This window comes from Furipterus horrens, unplaced genomic scaffold (genome assembly GCF_987537825.1).
Source record: "Furipterus horrens unplaced genomic scaffold, mFurHor1.1.pri manual_scaffold_2, whole genome shotgun sequence".
In the NCBI taxonomy this organism is placed as follows: Eukaryota; Metazoa; Chordata; class Mammalia; order Chiroptera; family Furipteridae; genus Furipterus; species Furipterus horrens.
This window is the reverse complement of record NW_028327172.1, coordinates 145,135,136-145,143,002: the sequence shown is the minus strand read 5'-3', so window position 1 is coordinate 145,143,002 and position 7,867 is coordinate 145,135,136. Positions and strand designations below refer to the sequence as shown.

At 41.3% G+C, this 7,867-nt stretch overlaps 1 pseudogene; it reads right to left on the bottom strand.

The window, feature by feature from the left end:
* Window positions 1–460: 460 nt before the first annotated feature.
* Window positions 461–2,160, bottom strand: LOC150019670 (cyclin-dependent kinase 16 pseudogene; annotated as a pseudogene).
* Between the last annotated feature and the right edge of the window lie 5,707 nt (window positions 2,161–7,867).

Below are 7,867 nucleotides of genomic sequence, written 5' to 3'. Positions count from 1 at the left end.
AAAGGGAGACTATATAAATATATTCATATATCAGTGAGAAAGAGAGATATAGGGAAGGAGGGAGAAAGGGAGAGGGAGATATATATGTAGGAAGAGAGAGAACATGACAGCAGAGTCTGGAAACACATCAAAGATTTGGCATATTTGACCATGTTTAGTGTGGAAAGGAACTGGTCAAATAATTATTTGCAAAACTGGATTGGATAAATCTAGTGGCCATATAATATTGGTTGTGTGCTTGCCACATCTTTCTCTTTTTTTTGAGAGAGAGAGAGAGCATTGAGAGCTTTGCTAGCACCAGCACCAGATAGGATGTTTGAACAGGCCGCAGGGAAAATCTGAGCAGGTGAGCATGAATCAGGCAGGTAGGCAGGCAGCAAGCAGAGAGGATGGAGTTGGGGACTATCCTGCGATGGGTGTGGCATCCTGTGTGCTGGGACCAGGGTCTGTGGCTTAGAACTCAGCTTAGAACTTGGAATTCACCACATGGAAGTAAAGTTGGCCCGCCTGAGGCAAGTATCAATGAAGAGCAAAGTCTGGCCTCCTTTTGTAGCTGGATCTCCTTTAGTGCAAATATGAAAGCAGTGTCAGGAAGTTTGTGGATCTACTCCCCCAGACTGAGGAAGAATGGGTGTTTCAGTGTGTCCTGGGCAAAGATCCGATTTTGACCTTCAAACTGCAGCAGATTGGAGAGCTGACTAGCTCCATCACTATGAAGCCTTCGTGCAATCTCCAAAGAGCTTCAGCATGGGTACTTAGGGTAGTTGTGTGTCTTGAACTCTTTATTGGACAGGATACTCTGCCATGCCTTTTCAGCTGGGGTTCCCAAGATGTGGAAGATGCAGTGCAGCTGCTCCTCCACTGTGGGGCCCAGGAAGAGGGGGCCTGCTGTGGCCATAGCATAGAAAATGCAGCCCACACCCCACAGGTCAATCTGGATGGAGTAGTGTATGGATCCAAGCAGGATGCCTGGAGGTCAGTACCACAGAGTCAACACCTCGTTGGAGTGGGTCTTTTTTAGAATTGACTTTGGCCAGTGCAGGCCAAACTCGACCAGCTTGAGCTCTCCTCTCTCATTGATGAGCACATTCAGGGGCTTGAGGTCTGTAGGTCTGTGTGTAGCACCTTCTGGGGGTGACAGGAGGCCAGGCTACGGTGCAGCTGGAACAGGAATAGTTTCACATTGTGTATGTTGATGACATTCCCAGTCATTCTGGTACTGCTTCACGTCCTTCTCCAGGAATTCAAAGACAAGGGTGAGGGACTTCTCCATGTGGATAATGTCACACAGCCTGACAATGTTGGAATATTTGACGTCCTTGAGCAGAGACACTTCCCAGATGGCGGTGCAGGGTGCCCATTCTTTCTGTTCCAGTCTGATATTTTTGAATGCCACAGGCTGTGAGTTTGCTTTTGCCTTAGTAAACAGTGGCATAGGTACCCTTTCCCAGCTTGTCCAGCTTGATGTAGGTCTCCAATTTCCCAGAGTCAATCTTGGACAGGCTGACATGGTGGCAGCAGCAGCAGCAGAGGGGCTTGTCAAGATGAGGCTATTGAAGGTCAGCTTCTCAAGGTGGCCCTGGGGCAGCCAGATGTCAGCTGGTAGTGATGGTCGCTTGTTCAGGCCCTCAGTGTGAGCTTGTGCTGGTAAGTTTGCGCATGTGCGACCTCACTGGCGACTACACTTCATCCAAGCACGAGGCTGAAAAGCGGATCTCTTCCCCCATCGGACTCCATCTTCAGGTCAGATGTCATCTTCAAGTCCATGTGTACATTCTTTGGTGCGGAGCTGAGTGGTCTCAGTCCAGAGTGAAGTTTCCCAAGGGCAGCACAAATGATGGGGGTCTCTCCAAGGTCATTGTCGCTACTACCGCCACTCTCATCCAGGCTTACTTATTGAGGGACTCTGCTGGTCTTGTCTGCTACATCTCTGAGTGTCATTGAGAGCTACGCTTTGATCTACAGCGACCAGTGGGGTCATGGGTGCAACCTCAGCACAGCCGAGCCTGCAGTGAGTTGACTGGGGCAGCAGCCTGGCTCAAGTCCTGGGACCACTGCCTCTTCCTGCACGTTACAGGCGCCCGTGCCAGAAGTCTCCCGCCTTGGCTGCTGGGCCCAGGCCGTCTCCAGCTGAGGAGGAGGTGGCAGCGGCAGCGGCATCCCGCTCAGCCTGCCACGAGCTTGGCCGCTGCGGGAGATGCCCCTGGACTTGTGGGCCGCAGTTCGAACCCGAGCACTCACAATGCTGTTTGTTTGTTTATTTATTTATTTATTTATTTATTTATTTATTTATTTATTTATTGCTTAACCTCTTCACCTTTTTCACTTAGCATAATACTCTCCATTATTATGCTAAGTGAAATAAGCCAGTCAGAGAAAGGCAAGTAGTATATGATTTCACTTGTATGTGGAATCTAATGAACAAAATAAAACTAACAAAATGGAAACAGACTCACAGAGAACAGACTGAGGGCTGTCAGAAGGATGGGGGTAGGGAACCTGAGTGAAAAAAGTGAAGGGATTAAGAAAAAAGAGAGAGAGAAAGGAATAAAAACTAATAGACAACAGCACGATGATTACCAGAGGGAAAGGGGAGGTGGGGGAGATAGGAGAGAGTAAAGGCTGGAAAAAGGGTGATGGAAAAAGAATTGACTTGGGTTGTTACTCTTGAAACCTATATAATTTTATTAACCAATGTCACCCCAACATATTCAATAAATAAAAGAAAATAATTTTAAATTAGAATTCTGTGTAACAATACATAAGCAATGGTAAGGGGAGAATAAGGACTTTTTTAAGAAAACCGGTCACAAAAACTTTGCTTTGAAGCAACCCTTTTAAAGAAACAAATAGAAGATATGCTTTACCAAAAGTAAGAGGAAAACCAAGAGAAGCAAGAAATGTAATCCAGAAAGCAGTAGTCTACACAAGAGAGCAGCAACATTTCTGGATCATACATGACGACAACTACAGAGCAGATGTAGGTAGCAGCAGACTGCCTTAGAGGGCACAGGTAGAAGTATCTAATCTCTAGGATTCCCAAGAGAAAACTGATATGTGTTGGGGGAGGACCCAATGTGTTTGATTACCTTGAGAGAAGTTTGATAGTTATATCAAAAACTAGGCCAAAACAACACAAAAAGACAAGTATCTTACAAGAAAAACAAGGCTGTACATTAAATATCATTGAATGAATGTAATGTAGTTCACTTGACAACAATATTTATATATTATTATCATGTTACCAATATTATCAGAAGGTTGGGATAAGGAACTGCTTTAGAAAATTATAATCCTTATGGTATTACTTGACTTTTAAGTTATATCCAGCTATTTCTATGATTTAAAATTAAATTTAAGTAAAAGAAAGGAAAACAATTTAAATGCTTAAAATTCTTTCCAAATTTCTTATTTTATTTCAAATGAACTTAATTTTCTGTTTCTAAAATGAGAAGCTGAACCAAATTATTTCTATGTTCTCTCCAAGTTCTGTTTTATTCTATGAGTCTCTGTGTCTTTTATTCCACTGATGAAGGAGTATGAATGTGTACAGAAATAAATTGTTAAATGTATTTTAAGTTATTTTCCAGAGATCACATTTGCTAAGTTAATAGATTGTTTTCAAGAGCCACGTAGGCATCAGTCTTAGATTATTATTAGTATAATGTAGCTAAGCTTCATTTCTGCACTCCAAACTTTAAAAAGCAGCATAGCCTTAAAAGCTGATCAATGCCCAGTGAATTTCATAATAGAATGATCTCTTAAGAAAGAGATAGCTCCCTAGGATACCAAGCAGATCCTATTTCCTTGACTTTCCCACATTCTAAATGACTTACAAGACATATTTTTTCTTTTTCTGAATATATAGTTATATTTTTTAAAAATTAATTTTTTGCTGAAGTTAATTATATAGAGAGAATCCTGGCTGGTTTATGACAAAGTAAATTCCAAAATCAGATAAACACAATTTGCTTTTTCACATTAAAGGTCAAATTTACAAAATGTCTCTCAAAGGTACAAGTCAGCTCTGGACTTTATCAAATAATATCTAGATATATTGACTTAATCATTTTAACTGGTAACCCCACTATATAAAATAGGCCCTACCAGGAAGATTTCCCAATACTATGTTATAGTCTCCTTACAGGTATGAAAGCTAAAAAAGCAGAACCAATTGGGCATAGTTGTGCATAAAAGATTTTAGGTACACAAGCTTCATGTTTCTTATACAAAGCATCTTAGAAACTAAAAACGATTGTATCTGAACCTTCCTATTGAGATGATTAATATAATATTATATACATGATCATTTGAGTTTTTCCTATTTTTTAAGGTTGAGCCAATCAACCTGTTTTAACTTAATAAATGAAGATGTCAACATTTTATCTTCTCGAAATAAAAAAGAAAATCTAAAAACATGATGGAAGTGCATCTGATGTACATTTATAGTCAAAAGTCTAAGATACAAAAAAAAAAAATTTTTTTTTTTAACTTTAATAGGCACATGCCCTGACTGGGAATAGAACCTGCAATCTTTTGGTATATGGGATGACGTTCTGGCCAACTGAGCCACACCAGTCAAGATGAAGTGTACTATATCTCATTTAAAATATTTTATTCTTTCAACAGAAATTTAAACAACCAGGAAAAATGTTAAGGCTAATATTGCAGTGTTAAAGCATCTCTTTGGTAGTATTCGATGTTCTGTAGCATCAAGGTTAAACTCTCCAAAAGGTCAGAAAGAGACTTCCGGCCAAGATGGAGACCTAGACAGACATGCTGCATCTCCCTCCACAACTAGGAAGGAATGAGACTACCTCAAAACTAGAGATAACCAGAAGTTCCAGAAAATTGAGCTGCATGGAAATCCAAAAAAGATATAAAGAAGAAATACTCAACCAGACAGGTAGGAAGGGCAGAGCCAGGGCAGAGAGAATGTGGTGTGGCAGCAGTAGCAGTGGCAGGCTGGTGGAAAGTGCAGTCACATGTTTTAAAAAGTCAGGAGGGACACCTGGGGAGCACTCCTGGCACAAGACCAGACCCCAGACCATGCAGCTCATGGTCCCAGAGCCTAGGAAAATAGAGCCTCATTGCTTCTGACTGTGCAAACCATTGGGGTTTGCGGCACAGGAAGAAACTGCTGGTCTCTCAGCAGAGTCCACTTGTGTAAAGGGCCCCCACAGTCCTGGAATGTCCGCAGACCCACCCATTCTGGGAAAGACAGCTGGAGCAACAACTAGAGAGGTGCCACTCCCACACAAAGTGTGAGAGATGCCTGGAAAAGGGGTGAGTGCTGAGCAAGCTGCATTGTTCCCTCTCAGACCCCTCCCCCACATACAGAGCCACAACGTGGTGAAACGGGTTTCCCCTATTGATGAGTTCCTAAGACTCCACCCCTTACAATGTAACAGGAGTGACAGCTCTACCTAAGACACAGAGGCAAACAAACACAGGAGCCTGTCAAGATGAGGAGACAGAGAAGTATGGCCCAAAATGGGGAACGGATCAAGGTTCCAGTGGGAGAACTAAGCGACAAGGACATAGCCAACCTAACAAACGAGGAGCTAGCCAACCTAACAGACACAGAGTTCAAAACACTGGTGATAAAGATGCTCACAGGCTTGACAGATATTCTTAAGTATGGCAAACACATAAGGGAAGAAGAGAAGGCTATGCTAAATGAAATGAAGGAAAATTCACACAAAACCAATGATGAAAGGAAGAAAACTGGGTTCAAATCAATGATTGGGAACATAAGGAAAAAAAAAAGTCAACCAGTACAGAATAAAGAAACAAGAATTGAAAAAAATGAGGAGAAGCTTAGGAACCTCTGGGACAACTTTACACATGCCAACATCTGAACCATAAGGGTGCCAGAAGGAGAAGAGGAAGAGCAAGAAATTGAAAACTTATGTAAGAAAACAATCAAGGAAAACTCCCCAAATTTGGTGATGAAAATAGACATACAAATTCAGAAAGCACAGAGAGCCCCAAACAAGCTAGACCCAAAAAGGACTACACCAAGACTCATCATAATTAAAATGCCAAAGGTGAAAGATAAAGAGAGAATCTTAAAAGCAGCAAGAGAAAAGCAGAGTGTTACCTACAAAGGGGTGCCTATAAGACTATCAGCTGGTTTCTCAAAAAGAACTTTGCAGGCAAGAAAGAACTGGCAAGAAGTATTCAAGGTGATGAAAAGCAAGGACTTACAACCAAGATTACTCTATCCAGCAAAGCTATCATTTAGAATGGAAGGGTAGATAAGTGCTTTCCAAACAAGATAAAGCTGAAGGAGTTCATCATCACCAAGCCATTATTATATGAAATGTCGAAGAGCCTTACTTAAGAAAAAGATCAAAATTATGAATATTAAAATGACAATGAACTCACAACTATCAACAACTGAATCTAAAAAATAAAAACAAAATCCAACTAAGCAAACCAGAATAGGAACAGAATCATAGGTATGGAGATCATTTGGAGGGTTATCAGCTGGGAGGAGGGAGAGGGAGAAAGGGGAAAATGGTGCAGGGATTAAGAAGCATAATTGGTTGGTACAAAATAGACAGGGGAAGTTAAGAATAATATAGGAAAGGGTGAAGCCAAAGAACTGATATGCCTGACCCATGGACATAAACTAAGGGTGGGGGGGGATTCCTGGAGAGAAGAGGGGTACTGGGCTCAGGGGAACAAAGGGGGAAAAAGTGGGACTACTATAACAACATAATCAATAAAATATAGTTTAAAAAACAAATGTCAGGAAGAATTCCTAGTATAGTCCTCTTTTAAAAATAAATCACTGCCCACTTACCTCTGTATCATCCTGTGTAAGGTAAGATGTGATATTTAATGCTAAAACATAAATCAGCTTTAAATCTGAGACTTGCAATAGTTTGGAATCTGTGCCTACTAAGACATTTTTAGTAGTAATAGTGAAAACCCTGAATAAAATTAGCATCTTTTAAAGCTGAAAAGTCCAGTCCAGAGTGTGAAGTACTGTCAAAGGAGTCAGTTCCCTTCTGTCAGCTTTGCCTTCTGCTGTGCTGGCTTCATTCTCAGATCTTATCATTGCCTCTTTAAGAGAGACATTTATGCCTCCTTCTTATTGTCAGGGAGCCAAATGGGGAAATGAAAGCACTTCACCAACAGTCCCAGCAGATATGTCCTTGGCTCTGATTGGAACCAATCCTGTGGCCAATGAAATATGGTGCTGGGAGGAGCCATGACTGAACTAACTGTCTAAGGATTCAGTACATAGACTAAGAACGTGAGTGTGAAATAATAATATTAATAATATTAATAATTGTTAATGTTATTATATATAATCTGTATCTGCCCCAATTTCTGCTAACATTTTGTCTTTGATACTGTTTCCTGACCCAGAGCTCCTAAAACCATTGTAATTTCCTGAGTCACAGGAGTGTTGACAGAGACTTCCTAAATCCTTTGGAATTCCCTTGGTGTTAGAAGCATCTTTTGTCCTAATGAGGTAACTCTCTGTGTGCTCTTCGATGGGGGCTGGTAGCCAGGGTTAGAAGCTTGGGACTTGCAAACCTAATCCTCTTTCCCAGAGAGGGGAAGGGGCAGGAAATTGAGTTAATAATTGATCATGCCTACATCATGAAGCCTCCATAAAAATCTCAGAAGTATGACGTTCAGAGAGCTCCCAGGTTAGAAAGCAAAGCCATGCACCAGGAGGGAAGTGCACCCCAACCCTGCAGGTACACAAGTTCCTGTGCTCAGGACCCTATCAGACCTCAGCCTATGATTCCCTTTATCTGGCTATTTATCTCTATCCTTTTTCATATCCTTTATAACAAACTGATAAACTATAAGTATTTCCCTGAGTTCTATGAGCCATGTAACA